The sequence below is a fragment of the Neoarius graeffei genome, chromosome 7 (genome assembly GCF_027579695.1).
Source record: "Neoarius graeffei isolate fNeoGra1 chromosome 7, fNeoGra1.pri, whole genome shotgun sequence".
Classification (NCBI taxonomy): domain Eukaryota; kingdom Metazoa; phylum Chordata; class Actinopteri; order Siluriformes; family Ariidae; genus Neoarius; species Neoarius graeffei.
Genome location: NC_083575.1, coordinates 69,402,842 through 69,423,703, shown reverse-complemented (window position 1 = coordinate 69,423,703; position 20,862 = coordinate 69,402,842). Strand labels below are relative to the sequence as shown.

Genomic DNA, 20,862 nt, shown 5'->3' with positions numbered 1-20,862 from the left:
TGGGTTGGTTGGGTGGCTGTGTTTCTGAAACATTTTTTGTTGTCTTTCATCTGTTTCATCTGTCTTTAATCTGTATCACAGATTGTCTTGACTTGTTTGATGTCCGTTGTCAACTCAGGATTCACGTTTTCAAAATAGTTAATAGCCTATACTGGTTAAGATTAAACAGAGGCATTTTGGGTAAAGGTTCGGAGGTGACCGATTAGGCTCATGCGCTCGTTCCTGTTACAATGCATAGCCTATTGTTTAAAAATAAAGTTCATCGCATAAAATGTTGATGTTAATATGCAAGCAATGCATTTTCTTGGCGTTTTCACAAAGGTGAAATAAATCAGTTGAAATTTAGGCTATTGGCCTATTCCCTATCATCACATCTGTTGTCTGATTTTCTTACTTTAACTGAATTGTGATAGAAGTACATGTAGATAACAAAAAATACTTGATTATTCTCTGAAATGTTGATAAAAGTGAGCTTCTACAAAATGATAAAAGCACTTGTCTGAACCATGGTTTGAGCCAGCACATGTTTACATCAAAACACGTGTGCATGCACGAGTATCACGGTCACGCGCAAAATGTCCCGGTTTTCTCATCTCATCTCATTATCTCTAGCCGCTTTATCCTGTTCTACAGGATTGCAGGCAAGCTGGAGCCTATCCCAGCTGACTACGGGTGAAAGGCAGGGTACACCCTGGATAAGTCGCCAGGTCATCACAGGGCTGACACATAGACACAGACAACCATTCACACTCACATTCACACCTACGGTCAATTTAGAGTCACCAGTTAACCCAGTGGTTCCCAAACTTTTTGGCTGGGGGCCCCTTTTGGACTTCAGAATATTTTTGGGACCCCCTGACATTGACCCCCCCCACCACCACCACCACCCATTATGCAGTGTGTAGTGTAGTAATAATAACCATAATAATAATAATAATAATAATCAGACGGATATTAAAGTTGCTATTTTTTATTCACAGAAGAGCATTATCCACAAAAGAGCATTGCACATCATAATAAAACAGAACATTACACAGAACATCAGAATATTTTTTCAGTGACTTGTGTGTGCTTGCTTTTCAGTACAGAGTTTTTCAAATCTTGGTGATAACTGTGAGATCGCCACCCTTAGTTCGTTTTCAATGTTCAACTTTGCCCTGTATTTGGTCTTGATGGAGGCCACTGCAGAAAAGCCCACCTCACAGAGGTAGGATGTGGCAAAAGGGAGGAGTATGGCCACAGCCTTTCCACCCAACAGTGGGTAGTCTTTTTCCACCCCAATCCAAAAGGCAGACAGTGACTTGGCCCTAAACTGCTGTTTGTATCCTATGTCTGAGGTCACATCAATGAACTGTTCCTGTTCAGTAACACTGAGATGAGCAGGTGGCCTTGTATTGAAGGGGTCTGTGATCCATTCATAGTGTGCCAAATCCATAACAGGAAAGTACCTCTGAAAATGTTGTTGGAGGGCAAAAATGTGTGAACGAATGCATGGCATGATTGTGTTGTGACTGTTGGTGTTATGGAGAAATGAATGCAAGTTCTGAAAGCAATCTGTTGTTCCCTCCTCAATCATCTTTCCCCACAGTTCCAATTTCCTTGTAAATGACTGCATTTTAGCGACAAGCTGAGGGAGATGGGTGTTGGGTCCTTGCATTTGCAGATTCAGTTCGTTCAGTTTTTGGAAAATGTCACTGAGGTAGGCAACTGTCATCAGGAACCGTTCGTCGTTGTAACAGAGTGCCAGTGCATGATTCTCCTCCTCGAGAAAAATCCGTATCTGCTCTCGCAGCTCAAACACCCTGTTCAATACCTTCCCACGTGACAGCCATCGCGCTTCGCTGTGAAACAGAACTGCCGTGTGTTTGGAGCCCATTTCTTCACAGAGAGCAGTAAAGAGTCGAGCTTTAACAGGACGCGTTTTGATATAATTGACAGTGGCGATTACGTCCGTCATCACCTTGTTCAGTTCGGGACTCAGCTGCTTCGATGCCAACGCTTCTCGGTGAATCATACAGTGGGTCCACTGCACATTGGGGGACACACGCTTTATGAGCGCTTGTAGCCCACTGCGCTTCCCAGCCATAGCCTGAGCCCCGTCCGTACACACTCCAACACAGCACTCCCACTTCAATTTTGCCTCTTGCAAATAAGTGACAATCACTCGGAACAGTTCATCAGCAGTGGCTCGTGTTTTCACCTCCTTGCAGAATAGCAGATCCTCTCTCATGTCCTCTGTATCAACGAAACGGATGTACGTGATTAATAAACAGTCTTGGTTGCTGTCAGTGGCTTCGTCGACCTGCAGAGCAAACCGGGTGCTTGCACGTACTCGGTCGGTGAGCTGCTCCTCAATGTCGCCAGCGATGTCATGTATGCGTCTTCCAATCGTATTATTTGAGAGGGGGATCACCCGTAACTTGTTTGCTGTTGCCTCGTCAACCATGGTCCTCACCATTTCAATGGCACAGGGCAGGATCACCTCCTCCGCTTCTGTGTGTGGCTTCTTGCTCTGCGCAAGGAGGTAGGCCATTTTGTAGGAGGCGAGCTGGGCATTGACATTGACAGATGCAACTTTAGTGAAGTTCACCCGTTGTGCCTGAAAGTTCAAAAGTTTCCGCCGAAAGAATTCAACCGGCTTGTCCTTGTGCTCGGGGTGTGCCGTGTCCAGGGGACGCTTCAGCTTGTTTGGCTTTAAACTTTCTGTCGCCAGCACCTTCAGACAGAGAACACACTGCGGTCGTTCCTCACCACCCACCAATGTGCTCGTAAAGCCCACTTCGATGTATGCATCATCATACCGCCTTATCTTTTTCGCTGCCGAAGTGCATGGGAACTCGTCCTGTGCAGCAGCCTTGCGTTTTGTAGGAAGCACGCGTAGAAACTTGGCCATGTTGTCATAAAGTCGCCGTCCGATGTTTTGTTCTGAATCTCAAAATAGGGACCTGTTTTATACAGTTTGTATTCACAGGAGGAGGGTTTGCTAATAACAACAACAATATCAGAGCAATCCAACAGATTGGCGGTTTAGCATAAATTGAATGGAATTAATATTCAAGGGCGGAGCGCGATTACTGAGTGAAAGGGAGCAATTGAATTCTAATGACCGTGGCAGCTATACACTGACGCATTACCAACATTCCGACGCCATTCAAAACATTCCAATGCCCGTTTTTTTTTCTGTGTTATGCAAACAGTCCCGTCTCTCCGCGACCCCCCTGGAGTCCCTCCGCGACCCCCAAAGGGGTCGCGACCCCCACTTTGGGAACCGCTGTAACCTAACCTGCATGTCTTTGGACTGTGGGGGAAACCGGAGCACCCAGAGGAAACCCACGCGGACACGGGGAGAACATGCAAACTCCACACAGAAAGGCCCTCGCCGGCCACAGGGCTCAAACCCGGACCTTCTTGCAGTGAGGCGACAGCGCTAACCACTACACCACCGTGCCGCCCGTGTCCCAGTTTTAGTTTCGGGAAATCTGGTCACCCTATCTTTATTCCATACATACACATTCTGCTGCTCTTTGTGGCTAATCATGTGTCTCAGCTCAGATTTTTTCACATCACTAATTGAGCATTCCATAACTGAGGCAACACAGACATACTCCATGATCAAAAATTAAATCTGAAACATCAGTTATGTAACGGGAATGGTTTTGGGCTGAGCAAATGAATTGGTCAAACTCAAATAATGGCCTCTATCAATCTGTATTTATCAAATTGTTTTCTTGGCTTTGCACTGTTCGTATGTTATCTGAACTGGATTGAAAAGTGTTCCATGAATGAGCAAGATTTTTTCTTCCACAGACTTCAGTGTTTTTAATGTGGAATGAATAATGAATGTAGTGTATAACCTGAGGTAAAACTTCTCTAAACATCACTGACTTAACTTGTATTTTAATCTGTAATATAGATCTTGAGAAAGTGACTCTAAAGTGGTTCTCAGAGTTCTTAAAGACTAAATATAAAAAACTAAAAAGCATCTTTCATAGTCATGTTTATTCTTAGGTGACAAGCATGTGAAGACTTGTCCTCAGCAAATCAATTTTGATTATACCGATATATGGCATACAGACCACATGTGACAGTAAATAATGTGCTCTGTAGTGAGATGTGTGTGGCTGAGGCTGATGGAGTCAATTTAACTGACTAATGTTAGCTTGAGAGCTAAGCTAGATAAAAACCGAGCTCTTACTGCAGGGTAAAAGGTTGTCCTACACTAACTTAAACCATCTAACGAGCTAAAAGACCAACCAAATTTGCAAATATGGTCCCTTTCAGTTTCATCTCATCTCATCTCATTATCTCTAGCCGCTTTATCCTGTTCTACAGGGTCGCAGGCAAGCTGGAGTCTATCCCAGCTGACTACGGGCGAAAGGCGGGGTACACCCTGGACAAGTCACCAGGTCATCACAGGGCTGACACATAGACACAGACAACCATTCACACTCACACCTACGGTCAATTTAGAGTCACCAGTTAACCTAACCTGCATGTCTTTGGACTGTGGGGGAAACCGGAGCACCCGGAGGAAACCCACGCAGCCCTTTCAGTTTGTGTATTTTAATTATTACCTGATGAATTCTCATCTCATCTCATCTCATCATCTCTCGCCGCTTTATCCTGTTCTACAGGGTCGCAAGCAAGCTGGAGCCTATCCCAGCTGACTATGGGCGAAAGGCGGGGTATACCCTGGACAAGTCGCCAGGTCATCACAGGGCTGATATATAGAGACACACAACCATTCACACCTACGGTCAATTTAGAGCCACCAGTTAACCTAACCTGCATGTCTTTGGACTGTGGGGGAAACCAGAGCACCCGGAGGAAACCCACGCGGCCCTTTCAGTTTGTGTATTTTAATTATTACCTGATGAATTCTCAGTGTATCATTATCTGATCTGTTTTATTACCTGATCTTGTTCTCCTGCCTGTCTTTTAGTTAACTATTTAATGTCTTTACACGGTAGGATATACCGCAGCCGGGGCGTGGCCACGGGGGGGCTGGGGTGGGCACTGCCCCCCCCCCAGGGACAAGTCCTGCCCCCCTGAGAAATGCCCTGTCCATCCAAAGAAAACTGGCCAGAAAAAAGGCCACGATTTATGATCTCTGTTTGTGTCTTGTATTGGTAGAATAAATGCTGGTGTTGATTTAAAAACAGCATATATCTGCAAAGTTTATAGCTTTAATTATTTTTTGTTATCGTGTTTCCCCCCTCCGTAACCTTAAGGGGCAGAACAATCGTCAAAACTGCTTTCCAGTTGGTTTGTTTGAATAGGGGGCGTGTCAGTCCTCCTCCATTCAACTAGCAAGCACAGCGCTGTGCGGGAGTTTACTTTGTGCCCATACAGTTCCTATTTCGTTCTTCTCTGTCATCTTTTCACAAAGTAGTGGTAGTAGTTTTTGTTGAGTTGAGCTTGTTCGTTTAATTTACTTGTTGATTTGTGTAGATAAGTCAGCTAGTTACAGCAGTCTGCCTGTGCTAGCCTGCTATTATTAAGACTAGGAGACTGTGCTAGCTAGTTGAATTGCCAGCCTAGGCAGGCAGCCAGCCACTAAGCATAACCCACACAGACGTTATTAAAACATTTTATTAACTAGTACGTAACACCAAAAGACATGCATAAGTGGCTCATTAAAAAGCAGACCTCGTCCGCCCCGTCGCTGCGCAAGCTTCTGACTCCGCTGTTGAGCCCAGCACCGCTGCTGCCAAAGCGGAGCAAAGCCCTTCACAGGATCTGAATAGGTCTGCGCCATCCTGCAGTTCTGTGGCCGCTTCAGGAACTCAAAACCCCTGCATTTCACAAAGTACGCAGTCCTCCCAAACCTCTGATGTGCACATCCCTTCCGACTTAAATATGGATAGCCCGTCCCAGCCTATTTTAACTAATTACCCCAAGCGCCCATTTGGACAAACCCTTCGGTGCTTTAGTGCAAGCTGGTATCATTCTCGACCGTGGCTCGAGTATTCCGTTATCCGCGATGCCAGCTTTTGCTTTGCCTGCCGCAAATTTAACATTTCACATTCGGACCGCGAAGATATATTTACCAAACGTGGCTTCACAAATTGGAAAAAAGCCCTTGAAAAAGACGCCGGCCTCCAAAAACATGCGTCGAGTCTCCCGCACGTCAGATCAACGTCTGCGTGGCAGGAACACCAGCGTCGGGCAGAGACGGGTGAAAGCATAGCTCACCTGCTGGGTCAAACGCAGATAGAAAAAAACAGGTACTATGTGAAGAGCATTGGGGAGGCCGTTCAGTTCCTGGCTGTCAATGAACTGGCTCTGCGTGGTCACAATCACGAGGGTGGGGAGGAGGGACTTTTCCTGAAGTTTTTTGAATATACAGTCAAAAAAGATGAGAAATTGGCAGAAATTGTAAAACATATCCCAGACAATGCAAAATACACGTCAAACGTAATACAAAATGAAATAATTGAAACCCTCACCAAAATGGTGCTAAACAATATCCATGCCAGATACGAGAAAGCAGACTCTCCTGGACTTTGCATTAAAAGTGATGGTACCAGAGATCGCTGTAACATAGAGAATTTGTCTGTAGTAATTAGATTTGTCCAAAACTCTGTCCCCAAGGAACACCTAATTGGATTAATTGAACTACATCAGCTTGATGCTGAGTACATTTCCAACCACATTCTTTCACATTTGACTGACCTGGGTTACAGACCAGACAATTTAGTGCTATGATGGTGCGTCTGTCATGTCTGGGGGAAGGGGTGGTGTCCAAGCTTTGTTGCAAAACAAAGTGGGGAAGTACATTCCATACGTGCACTGCTATAACCACCAGCTCCATTTGGCAGTGGTTCACGCAATGGAAGCAGAACCCCTGGCAAAGAAGTTCTTTGACTGGTCAAATTCTTTAAACACATTTTGTCACAGACATTATGTTGCACACACATACAACACACCTACACTGAAACGACTACTGGAAATACGGTGGACCAGTCATTATGAGGTCACGAAGTCCATTGTCACCAATGAGGACACAATCAGAGGGCTTCTCTCAGATGTAGCAGAGGATGACACTGCTCCTTTTGACATCAGCACAGAGGCATTGGGTCTTTCGACCCAATTAAAACGACAGTGTTTCTTTAACACAGGAAAGTTCCTCCTTCAGGTCCTTGGTGCACTGAAACCAGCTAATGCCATTCTGCAGGCCCAAGCAGTGGATATGTGCACTGCTGGGGAGGTGGTGACAGCTTCACTGGCTACTCTGAAGGAGATGAGGAGTGACTCATTCTGGCAGGAGCATTTCTCTCAGGGTGGAAGTAGGCCTACCAATTCGCCCCCACCTAAAAGAAAACGCAAAGTTAATTCACAGCTTGGTGATAGCGTTGTCTTGTCAACACTTGGGCATTCTGATGACCAAATAGCTCCTAATCAAACTTTTAAAAGGGCCATGTTAAACATTCTTGACAGAGCTATTGTAGAGATGGAGACAAGATTCTCTCAGAGAAATGTTGAACTGATGAGGTCCACATCATTTCTCCTGCCAAAATCAAAGTCCTTTCTTGAGCCCTCTCTCCTGAAACCACTTCAGGTGCTTGCAGGCACAGAGCTTAACAGCATAAGCTTGCAAAATGAAATTTCTGTGGCAAAAGCAATGTTGCTCAATAAATTGTCAACTGATGCTAACCTCTCTGAAGCATGCAAATGCATTCAGCAGTACAAAGAGGCCTTCCCCATATTGCATTCAATATATGTCACAGCACTTGTCATTGGCGTGTCTTCAGCTGCATGCGAAAGCTCTTTCTCCACCTTGAACCGCATCCTCACTCCACTATGCAGAACAATGCTGCATTCAAGGAAGAAAAATTTAGTCATTCTGGCACATGAGAAGGAAATCACAGAAAATCTAGACATGAATGAATTTGTTTCAGAATTTGCTAAGTGTAACCGCAGACTTGTACTGTAGATAATGGTCCAGGTCAAAGGTCAGCTATTCATGAAGACCAGTAGATGGTGCATCCCAACATTTTCAATGTCATCATTTAAATTTCCATTCAGCATAGCCAGGCTTTTCAAAAAAAGTTAGTTTAGGTTTTTTTCTTTACAAAAAAACCAAACAAAAAAACAAACAAACAAAAAAAAAAACTTCATAAAAAAATTCCACACTGTTAACAAAATTGACGGTCATGATTTACGCTAGTGTGACCATATTTTGATTAGCGAATTGAATTATTACTATTATTATTATTATTATTATTGGACTATTAGGCCTAGTAATTGTAGTAGTGGTTTTCCACTGATTTTTCAGGTATTGTTTTCTGCCCCCCCAGATGAGCTAACTGCCCACCCACACATGCCATTCTGGTCACACCTCTGTACCGCAGCCACCGCCAGTGGCAGTTCTAGACCAAAATTACTAGGGGGGCCGAGGTGGGGCCAGTGTTTTTTCAGGGGGGCACATATAAGGAAAAAACATGGCAATATTTAAGCGTTCAAAATGTTTTGTTTAGTTTATTTAAAACCAAAACAAAATACATTGAGCATAAATACAATGAGATAAACATTCTGTCTCAATAGCCTAAACATAAATTAAATTGTGCTCAATAAATCTTAAAACCATGTTTCTCTTTTTTGTAAAATAAGATTTCTATTTTTGCATACAATGAACCTTTTATCTGTCCAATGACACTTTTTAAATTCACAGCATGAATGAATTTTCTTTTTCACAGCATGAGACTTGAATGTACAATCACTATCTTTATCTAAATCACACTGTCATCTCACTCTTTATGTACAGCAGGGGGGAAAAATAGAAAGAAAAAATAAATTCACATACAGTGGTCTCAGAATCACCCTATAGCATTCACAGCAGGCTGAAACACTACAACAACAAGATTCTGCGATTGTGACTCCTTGAGAAACGGTCTACAAATGCATCAAGGTTCAAAGCCTTGGACCTTCTGGATTCAATGCTGAGCACACCAAGATTGCTTAGACGCTCCTCACTAATGGTGGATCTGAGGTAGGTCTTCACCAGTTTCAAAGTGGAGAAACTCCGCTCACAAGAGGCAGATCTCACTGGGAGTGCCACAGCTATTTTGCATAGTCTAAAGAGCTCAAAAAATACTTCTTTATATGGCTCAGTGAAATGTGTCAACGCTACTGTATCTGATGGCTTTTCAATCAAAAAACTTCGGACGTGACAGCTGTTATCACTCACGTCCGAAGTTTACAATTCGCGCTGCTGCTGGTCTTTCTGCTGCAGGTAACAGTATGCGCGTAGCGCTTTAAGGAGTCCATGTAGAACACTCCGTCATGTCAGTTCCGATCTTCGAGCCAGCGCACGTCGAAATTAATAAATCTTATTATCTGTTCAGCACAGGGGCCACAACAGGGGCCAGGAGCAATTTTACAGGGGCACTGGCCCCCTCTGGCCCCCATTTAAAACCGCCTATGGCCACCGCACCTGGCAGGCATTAAGGCCTGCTCCTTCTGTGTGGTGGCTAGCATAGAAGTCGCTCCCCTCAGACGTCTTCAACTAAAAACAGAGCTGCACGACGAAGACCTGTAGACTTCACAGGGTTTTCAAGTGGGCACCCCACCTCACCGGTGTTTTGTCAACAAGCCCATGACACCTCAGTGGGGCTTGACAGCAGAACCAGCGTCCTGGAACTGCTCCCTCTGTCATTCAGGAACCTGCCATGCATCTCTGTCTCCCCTCTTCTCTGCCAGCCTGGCTTAGCCACCGGTCACTTCTTTTTAGCCACAGCCACCTAGATGCCTGTTCCGCCTGCTTTGAGATGCTGTTCACCAAGTTCTTACGGGTTACACCCCTAACCCCAAGCTGTCCTAGTGCTCTCCAAAGGGACTGCCCTGGGAACCCCCTGCAACCCACCTCCAATGGTAGGTTCCAGGTTCTCCACCCCCTCTGCTGGCTCTCTACAAGGAGGGGCTGGTACTTCCCCAGCTTGCGTTCATGTGCCTCCTCAATCCTCTCCTCCCAGGGTACCGTTAGCTCTATCAAGGCCACCTGTTTTGTTGCATGGGACCAGAGCACGATATCTGGTCGGAGGCTGGTGACAGCAATCTCTTCAGGAAACCTGAGTTGCCTACCCAGGTCAACTCTCATTTCCCAGTCCTCTGCTGTGCCAAGAATACCTGCACACCTGTCCTCCCTGCCTGCCTTCTCCCCAGGCCTGAGAAAGCTGATGAAGCAGGGCCCTTTGTTGTGGGCCTTGACTCTTTTCCGCTTCCTCGCCTTCTCCAGGCCATCGGCCAGTTGCGCCAGCACTTTATCATGGCGCCACCTAAACCTTCCCTCGGTCAGGCTTGCTTTGCAGGATGACAAGATGTGCTCCAGGTTTGCTGGTCCCTTACACTGTGCGCAGAAGGGATCCTCTGTCAGCCTCCACCTTTGCAGGTTAGTTGGTGTTGGCAGCACATCATACACAGAACTCAGAAGGAACTTCAACCGATGCCCCTCCATGTTCCAGATGTCCTTCCAACTGAGGTATATTCCCCAGACACTGTCCCACCGGGTCCAGCTGCTTTGCTGCTTCATCGCCACTGCCCTAACTTGCCTGTTCTCTTCCTCCACAGCCCGGATCTCTTCTTGTACTATTCTCCTACAGTCCTTTGCCTTCACCTTCTTCCAGCTTGCTCGGGTGATGACTCCAAGGCCCAACCTCCCCTGGGTCACAGTACCCAAGATGTCAGCATGTTGCAGTCGCTCCTCCGCTTCCCTCAGCACTCCGCTAGTTCTCCACTTCCGACCTGTCTTCACAGTGATGTCTGCCTGTCGCACCGCCTGATCATCACTGTCGCGCAACATCATGACCAACCGGACCTTGGCTGCCTTAAATTCCTCCACGACAGATGTGATTGGTAGTTGTAGTTTACTCCCAGAACTATACAGCCCTAAGGAGCAAAAACTCTTGGGGACTGCCAACCATCTCCTAAGGAAGTTATTGATCTTCCTTTCCAAAGTTTCCACTGTTGTCAAAGGAACCTCATACACAAGCAGTGGCCACAAAAGCCTTGGTAGGATGCCGTGTTGGTAACCCCATACTTTATACCTACTTCCCCGGTAGGCCACTCCTCTCCAGGGCTTGCAGCCACTCTTCTGCTTGGCTGAGCATCTCCTTTACACTTGCCTTGTCATTCAGGTCAGCTCTGTACCACCTCCCTAAACTCTTAACAGGCTTCTCTGTTACCGTGGGGATGGTGTCTTCACCTATCTTGAACCTGAAGCGATGTTGGACACGACCCCGCTTCAGGACCAAACTCCTTGATTTTGATGACTTGAACTCCATCCTGGCTGCAGCAGTGAGCTCCACCAAGTCCTCCAAGATCCACCTGCCCTCCGGGACTGACCTTGCCGTGATTGTCAAGTTGTCCATATAGGCCCTAACTGGGACCTGTTGGACCCCACTTGACAGTACAGCTCCCCGTCTCGGCTTCTCCACCGACTTAACCAGGAGATTCATCACTGCTCCAAAGAGGATCACTGAGATGGTACACCCTATTGTGATTCCAACCTCCAGCCTCTGCCAATTGGTAGTGAAGTCTCCAGAGGAGAAGCGCATCCTGAATTTTCCAAAGTAGTTCTGGAGGAGCAGCTGAACCCTATCAGGGACGTGGTAGGCTTTAAGTGTGTAATCAACCAACTTATGTGGCACTGTGCCATAAGCGTTCGTTAGATCGAGCCATAGAACTGCTAGATCTCCTTGGTTCCTCTTAGCATCTTCAATGATCTTGGAGATTATGCTGTTGTGTTCAATACAACCTGGGACTCCTGGGACTCCACCTTTTTGTACTGAGGTGTCAATGTACTTGTTGTTTATCAAAAACTGTGTTAGCCTCTTTGCCACAACGCCGAAGAACACTTTACCCTCCACATTCAGCAGTGAGATTGTATGAAAATCTTTCAGGCTGGAAGAGTCTTCCTGTTTGGGAATAAAGCATCCTTCGGCAATAAGAAAACTGTCTGGCAACTGGTTCTTCTTCCACACTAACTTAAGTAGCCTCCAAAGACGTCTTCTCAACCTCTCACAGTTCTTGTATACTTTATACGGAATCCCATTTGGCCCCGGTACAGATCCTCCCCTAGCCTTCCAGATGAAGTCATTAACCTCCTGCCATCTAAGCTCTCCATCATCAAATGAAATGGCTGGCTCTTCTGGACAGCTCAGCCTTCCTTCCAGGTTTAGCTCCTCCTCTCGCCTTGGATCACTGTGCACCTTACGGAGGTGTTCTTCGACCTCCTCCCTCGAGGCATTCAGTACTCCTGACCTTTTCACTCCAAGGAGTTCAGTGGAACTGCCTGTCTTTTAGTTAACTATTTAATATTTATAAACACAATACACTGATAATCGAAGTGCGCCCTTGTTCTTTAGGAGGTCTATCTTCATTTAGTTTGCTCTCTAGTGACATTTCAGTCCCTGGAAAGTTGATAAGCCAATAACAGATCTTAGGTTATTAGAAGATAGATGTAACAATGAAATCTTGGAACCTATCAAATTATATAGTGTTAGAAAGGTTTTCTTCATTTGAATGGGTGTATACAGATGGATCTATGGAGCCAGGTAGTAGGTGTAGGTATCATGCCGCCATCTTGGTCTAAGAACTACAACTACCAGGCAACTTCTGCGTTGACTACGTCACGCCTGGGCGGGATCACGTACACATTCCTCAGGTTTCAACAAAAGGACTTGGAACACAGCCATCTTTGCTCTTTCGCGTCGGACTCTAACCGAGACTGACCTAAAAAGAGAACTCATCATCAGACGTCTAAACAGCGCATTTCCTTCTTTAATCTGCTCCTGATCAAAGTAGATATCGGAAACACGCGATCATCAACTCAAGCAAGTTATTAACCGGTTTGCAAGTATCACTTGTCTTTTAAACGCGTACGCGGCTGCGAGCAAAGGCAGTTTTCTAAAGAGCTCTTCTCTTCTTTTTCTTTTAAATCCGTGCACGGTGTTGAACAAAGACTTTGTCTTATCAACTACGAAGATCACCAAAGAAAGCTTCAGAACTTCTCTCTCCCTCACCGAAGACTTCTGACCTCAGGAAGCGCGCGCAACTTCCTCGAGCCTCCAACTTCAGACAGAAGACAAACTTCCTCTGCAGTAAGAAAGGCATTGGGCAAATAGAAGTTTAAGTCTTAGGAAGTAGTAAGAAGTGAAGTTGTATGAAGTTAAACGAAGTGTATACACTGAATCTTGGTTCTCTATCATTTGTTTGTTGATTTAAAAATTGGTTAATCCATAAGTTGCATGCTCTCTCTCTCTCTCTCTCCTTTTAACATCCTGAATTCATTACTCACTCATATCCTGATCTCATTAAGATTTCAGTAACTTGGGTAATACTAGGAAGTTAAGAGAGTTGGCTGGCTGGAAAGTTTCCCTTCCACTGGGCCTCACACGTGTTTTAGATAGCAAAGCAGAGCCAGCTCCTTTGTTCTCCAAGGAGCAGATCTGGGCCCTGCCTCCACACACTAAGTTTGAACACGTGGTCCTGTATCTCAGTATTAGATAAACATCATAAGTCCTGAGTTTAATTCAACCTTGATAGTAATTCTCCTGTTTACATTTAAAGCCATATAAACTACAGATGACTGTTTGAATGTTTAATTTTAATTAAAGCCTTCAGCTTTTACACACTAGGCCTGGAAGCACATGGCTAGTTAGAAATTCTTTTGTTCAGTTAGCTCACAAGCTAAAACTGCTTACACACACACGTGCTCACTAAACTTTGAGGATTCCCCTCCTCCAAGATTGCAGATAGCACGTCCTGGTTACGGACGCATTCCAACTTCGAGAGAGAGCCAAGGTCTCTCTCTCTCTCTTTTCTCACACACACACACACACACACACACACCCACACACACACACTCTGTTTACAGAAGATTTCAATTCTGCTGCTATTAGATTGTTCAAATTTTTCCTTTTCTTTTTATTAAAATCTTTATTATCTTTTTTATAATAAACTCTTATTATTAAAACTGTGTCATTGTTTGTTTACAATACTTTGAAGTCGCCCACATTGTCAAAGAACTCCTAAGGTGTATGAATAATTAATTAGATGCAGTTTGGTAAGTGGTAAACTTTGAATTATCCAATTTTAAATGATTCACTAAATGATTCATTGAATGATTCACTGAATGATTCACTTCAACCAATTCAATGAGACTGATTCTATGGTATGATTCAATTCAAATGAGTCAAATTAAACGATTCAATAGGATTGATTCATTTTAACTATTAACCTTCAAATTTAATGAGACTGATTTCATGTAATTATTAAAGAGTGATCATTTGATACCAATCTACATATCCATAATCATTAATTACACCTACATAGGTATGTGTGAATAAGCATAATTATTCCTAAATACACTCACTGTCCACTTTAATAGGATCTTGTTCTTGAGTCTAAGATTCCTGTTCTTGGCTGGTAGGAGTGGACCCCAATGTGGTCTTCTACTGTTGCATGCTGAGATGCTTTTCTGCTCACCATGGTTGTAAAGAGTTGCTACGAGTTGCTATATCCTTCCTGGCAGCTAGAACCAATCTGGCCATTTTCCTCTGACCTCTCTTATCAACGAGGCATTTCCACCAACAGAACTGTCGCCCACTGGATGTTTTTTGTTTTTCGCACCATTCTGTGTAAACTCTAGAGACTGTTGTGTGTGAAAACCCCACATCAGCAGTTTCTGAAATACTCAAACCAGTCCATCTGGCACCAACATCCATGCCACAGTGAAAGTCACAGAGATGACAATTTTTCCCATTCTGATGTTTGAAGTGAACATTAACTGAAGCTCTTGATTTGTATCTGCATGATTTTATGCATCGTGCTGCTGTCAAGGGATTGGCTGATCAGATAACTGTATAAAACAGCAAGTGTATGAGTGTTCCTTGAGGATTTCACACAATTTGTCTGTTTGTACTACTGAGTTAGCAGCTATGGTTATGGGGCTAGAATGGATGGAAAAGATTAAAACTAAAAAAGACATTAGTACTATATGACTCTTCTGCAACATTATTTAGCTTGATGCCATTGCATTCTGAGAGAAAAGATACTGCATTAAAAACTTTATAGGTTTATTATCTAGGTTTAAGTTAGCTGGTTTAATAGTGCATTTCTGCTGGATCCCAGAGCATGTGGTTATTGTAGGGAATGAAATTGCAGATTGGCTTGCAAAAGATGCATTGATTAAGACTGATGTGGATATGCTTATTGCTATGGGCAAAAGCGAGGCTAAGGTTATAATTAGAACATTATCATAGCAACGCGATTCTTGACGTCTAAAAATATTGCTTTTCTCAGTGAATAAAAACAAACAAAAGCATGTCACATAAAAATGCAATTAATTTTTTTGAAAAAACAAAACAAAAAACACCGTGAGTAGCACCGTGACAGCTGGCTGGCTGGATATGTGTGCGCTCACTGCTCACTGGTGTGTGTGTGTGTGTGTGCATTGCTTCAATGACCAGGCTTATTTTTACAGCCAAACGCTTGACACTCAGGCATTTTCAGGGTTGTTTACAACAATTTAGAAGCGATGTAGCCACTAGATCTCAGCCTCGGTAAGTTAGGTGGTGGGTAAGTGACATCATAATCTCAGATTCTTTCGGTAATTTGTACTCAGAGTGCGATATTTGAAACTCAGAGAGAGAGTAAGATGGCAGCACCCAGGGATGTTTTATTTTAAAAGAAAAACAATCTGTACATGGTATACAGGTACAAATATGAGCAAATGAACACTCGAACATGTCTTGTACGGATATTATCTGTCAGTATAAAGGAGTTTATTTTTTTGCCTTTAAAGGAACAGTCCACCATACTTCCATAATGAAATATGCTCTTATCTGAATTGAGCCGAGCTGCTCCGTACCTGTCCGAGCTTTGCGCGACCTCCCAGTCAGTCAGACGCAGTCAGACGCGCTGTCACTCCTGTTAGCAATGTAGCTAGGCTCAGCATGGCCAATGGTATTTTTTGGGGCTGTAGTTAGATGCAACCAAACTCTTCCGTGTTTTTCCTGTTTACATAGGTTTATATGACCAGTGATATGAAACAAGTTCAGTTACACAAATTGAAACGTGGCGATTTTCTATGCTATGGAAAGTCCGCACTATAATGACAGGCATACTAACACCTTCTGCGCACTTCGGCAGCGCATTGATACGGAGCTCAGATATCAATGCACTGCCGAAGCGCGCAGAAGGTGTTAGTACGCCTGTCATTATATATGTTTCAATTTGTGTAACTGAACTTGTTTCATATCACTGGTCATATAAACCTATGTAAACAGGAAAAACGCGGAAGAGTTTGGTCGCATCTAACTACAGCCCCAAAAAATACCATTGGCCATGCTGAGCCTAGCTACATTGCTAACAGGAGTGACAGTGCGTCTGACTGCGTCTGACTGACTGGGAGGTCGCGCAAAGCTCGGACAGGTACGGAGCAGCTCGTCTCAATTCAGATAAGAGCATATTTCATTATGGAAGTTGGGTGGACTGTTCCTTTAAAGGGTCCAGCTCATCCTTCCCAGAATCCAACTGACTATTTTTGTTTACATATGGGCCACTGCATTTTGAAAGCACATGACTGCTGTTGTCTCTTGAATTTTCCAACTCTGCTAGCTCTGTTCATGCATGCTCACCTGGCTGAATACAGACCCTGTGTCTGAAATCGCTCACTCGTTCACTACTCCCTATATAGGGAATTACTATATAGAGGACTATATAGCAGGGCTGTAGTACTCGAGTCCGGACTCGGACTCGAGTCCGTCTTGAGACGTTTTTTTGATGGACTTGGACTTGACTCGGACTCGCTTGTAATTGGACTTGGACTTGTCTCGGACTCCCCTAGTGGTCTCGCTAAATATAGCTGCAGGACTCGTCAAGTCCACCAAGGAATCCGCCAACCAATGGTAGAGTCTCACACTTGAACTTGTTACTTTAAGATTCTAAATATGTGTTTTATTATCTTCCCGCGCGACCTTCATTGTTTTCTCTCACACATAGCCTATACAGCGAAGATGTCGGCTAATTCGGGGGTAATTAAATTCGCCTACACAAATCACCATGAGTTTTCAACAACAGATCAGAAAAAGAAACACCGGGCAGACTGCAGATTCTGCAAAAAAACAATTTCAGACACGCTTGGGACGACGTCCAATTTTAACAGACACCTGCAGAGGAACCACCCAGCAAGGTAAGTGACAGTTAGAAAGTGCTTAGCTTTATCTTGTGCTAACAGTAGCGAACACTGGCCAATGGAAGATACGGATACGACGCTACAATTCCTTACGTTAGTATTTTTTTCATCAGGTAAAACTTTAGATGCTAAATGAGAATTAAGTTACAATATTAACTACGTGCAGCGCAGTTTCAGGTGACGTTTGTGGTTGTGCCTGAATTGGGAATGCTCTTGCATTTTGGTGCAAAAACAAGGACAGATATAGCCATTTGCATGCCCTAGCTCTAAAAGTGCTTTCCGTACCCGCTTCTTCTGCGCCAGTAGAAAGAGTGTTCAGTGCTGGAGGGTTGATTATGAGGCCCCATAGGGCCAGTCTTGGAGCGGAAATGCTCTCCTCGCTCATGTTTTTGAAATGCAACAAATCTCTTTTTTAGAGATGCCTGTCTGCAAAATGCATGTTTGGTGATGATGGACATTGTTGATTTAATAGCAGAGATGGTAGCTTTACTTACCTAACCAGACTTGCCTTCCTTTACTTTCCCTTGATTTACCTGTATTTGTTGTTGTTTTTTTGTTTGTTAAAACAAGCCATTGAATGCAATTCATTTTGCTCCACCCTCTTGAGGTGTGTGTGTGTGTGTGAGAGAGAGAGAGAGAGAGAGTGTGTGTGTGAGTGAGAGTATGAGTGAGTGAGTGAGACTGTTGATTAATGTTGACAAATGATTCTATGGGGGGGGTTGTTACAGTTAATGCTCAAATAAAAATTACTTATTTCATTACACTCACGGCATGTACAGTTTTTTTTTTTCAGGCAAGGCATACTCTAACCACAGGTACACACTTACAGTATAATACTGGTAATAATTTTTCACACTTACTGTATGAGTGAAGCTATATTGTACAAGCTATTGTTTGTATATATACACAAACCATAAGTACTGTGACACTGTGTTAGTAATAACCCAAAGTTATTATCTTGATGCTCCAAGTATATGACTTGTATTTGCTGTCCTGGACTCGGACTTGACTCGGACTCGAACCTCTTTGTACTCGGACTTGACTCAGACTCGAACCTCTTTGGACTCAGACTCGAACCTCTTTGGACTCGGACTTGACTTGGACTCGACTAAGGTGGACTTGACTACAGCCCTGCTATATAGTGAGCTCATTGGTAAAATGAAAAAACGCTTTCGGACACTAGTCCGTTGCGTTGGTATTTACATCATTACTGTCGCACAATTAAAACCTGCCAGATCAGTCGGCTGGTGGGTTTTCAAAATAATAAATACATGCATGTATTTTTGTGATAAATGCATATTATACTGAGTGTATTTCCCACATTAATGAATACAAAGTTCCTGCATCTTTCAGTTCTTTTAAAATCAAGGCTGAATACTTTCTTCTTTGCCGCTGCCTTTTATTAAATCAAATTTGAGACTTTTAATTTGATTTCTTTCAACGCGACCACAATACATGATGGGATATATTGCTTTGGTTAGTGACCATCGGTTGTACACTACTTGAGTGCACTATCCATCCATCCGTCTGTCCGTCCATTATCTGTAGCCACTTATCCTGTCCTACAGGGTCGCAGGCAAGCTGGAGCCTATCCCAGATGACTATGGGCGAGAGGCGAGGTACACCCTGGACAAGTCGCCAACTTTATCCTATTGAAGTAGGATGCATGATGTATTTGTCTTTTTGTCTTCCATACCAGTACCAAAGACAATTTTCCATTTTATGTAAGTTTAGGGTAGTAGCTCACTGGGCTGCGACAGCCTGCGACTAGTTGGAGACACAACAATTGCGATAAAATATGCGAATTTAAAAAAAAAAAATTAGCGACAATTTTCACTCGGAATCACACTGAATTGATATTTGCGTAATGTACCTCAATTGTTGTGTCTCCAACTAGTCGCAGGCTGTCGCAGCCCGGCTTTCCCTCAGCAAGCAGGCAGGTAGAGGAAGCATCACGGAAACTGACTTGAGAAGGGTTTGCGACGGCTTTGCGACACCAGCGACGCATTTGCGGCTATTTTGAGAGAAATTTTGTCGCACTAATTTTTTGAAAACGTTCAAAATTTCAGCCACAAAGGAGCAACACTTTGCGACTCATGTGAGGAAATTGAGAAGCCCCGCGAATGTTTCAAGATACTTTTGAAACTCTCTCATGAATGAAGAAGAGACCTTTATTTGTCACATGCACACTTCAAGCACAGTGAAATTCATCCTCTGCATTTAACCCATCTGAAGCAGTGAACACACACGCATACACACCCAGAGCAGTGGGCAGCCACACTAGAGCACCCGGGGAGCAGTCAGGGGTCAGGTACCTTGCTCAAGGGCACTTCAGCCCAAGGCTGCCCCACGTTAACCTAACTGCATGTCTTTGGACATGACATGGAATCTCATATCATCTCTAGCTGCTTTATCCTTGTAGCGGTTCTTATGTATGGGCGGAGCACAGAAGACGGCAGGACAGAGCTCAGGTTAATAATCTGGTTTATTTGCACTTTTCAGTCGCAAACACTCTCTCACTCACACACACCAGCCGTCTGGTTCGAGAGAGCGCCCCTCTGCTCTCGCTCTCCCTCCTTAAGTAGGGTGCGGTCACTGGGAAGACACACAAACACAGGTTAATTGCTCTCAGGTGAAGTGATTCTGCCACTTACCTTCCCTGACTCCACCCTCCTGTCACAGACCGGCGCTTGACCACGCCCCCGCTGCCACAATCCTGTTCTACAGGATTGCAGGCAAGCTGGAGCCTATCCCAGCTGAGTACGGGCGAAAGGCGGGGTACACCCTGGACAAGTCACCAGGTCATCACAGGGCTGACACACAGACACACACAACCATTCACACTCACATTCACACCTAAGGTCAATTTAGAGTCACCAGTTAACCTAACCTGCATGTCTTTGGACTGTGGGGGAAACCGGAGCACCCGGAGGAAACCCACGCGGACACGAGGAGAACATGCAAACTCCGCACAGAAAGGCCCTCGCCGGCCACAGGGCTCGAACCCGGACCTTCTTGCTGTGAGGCGACAGCGCTAACCACTACACCACCGTGCCGCCCCATGACATGGAATGACGTTCGCAATTTGTCGCAAGCTGTTGCAGCCCAGTGAGATACTGGCTTTAATGAACAATAAAGTAGTCGAATTCTTATTCTGAAGTCTTTCTTCTCATCTTATTATCTCTAGCCGCTTTATCCTGTTCTACAGGGTTGCAGGCAAGCTGGAGCCTATCCCAGCCGACTACGGGCGAAAGGCAGGGTACACCCTGGACAAGTCGCCAGGTCATCACAGGGCTGACACATAGACACAGACAACCATTCACACTCACTTTAGAGAGTCACCAGTATGTCTTTGGGGGAAACTAGAGGAAACCCACAGAGAACATGCAAACGCCGCACAGAAAGGCCCTCGCCGGCCACGGGGCTCGAACCCGGACCTTCTTGCTTTGAGGCGACAGCGCTAACCACTACACCACCGTGCCACCCCATGACATGGAATGACGTTCGTAATTTGTTGCAACCCAGTGAGATACTGGCCAATCAAGTAGTTGGATTCTTATTCTGATTCTGAAGTCTTTCTTAGCTTACAAAAACACAATGGTTCTGAGTTACAGGTAATTACAGTGTGCTCCTTTAATGTTATCAAACAAATTCGGTATCATCTA

The 20,862-nt window shown here is 44.5% G+C and overlaps 1 protein-coding gene across 2 annotated transcripts in view; it reads right to left on the bottom strand.

Annotated features, from left to right (window-relative positions):
* Positions 1–17,781, bottom strand: part of pik3ap1 (phosphoinositide-3-kinase adaptor protein 1) — a 48,015-nt gene extending 30,234 nt beyond the window's left edge. Inside the window, exon 1 of one of the 2 annotated variants that reach the window (XR_009655079.1) lies at positions 17,692–17,781. The gene's annotated coding sequence lies outside the window, so the exon portion shown is untranslated. The remainder of the gene's footprint in view (positions 1–17,691) is intronic. The other variant, XM_060926326.1, reaches the window with a different exon arrangement.
* Between the last annotated feature and the right edge of the window lie 3,081 nt (positions 17,782–20,862).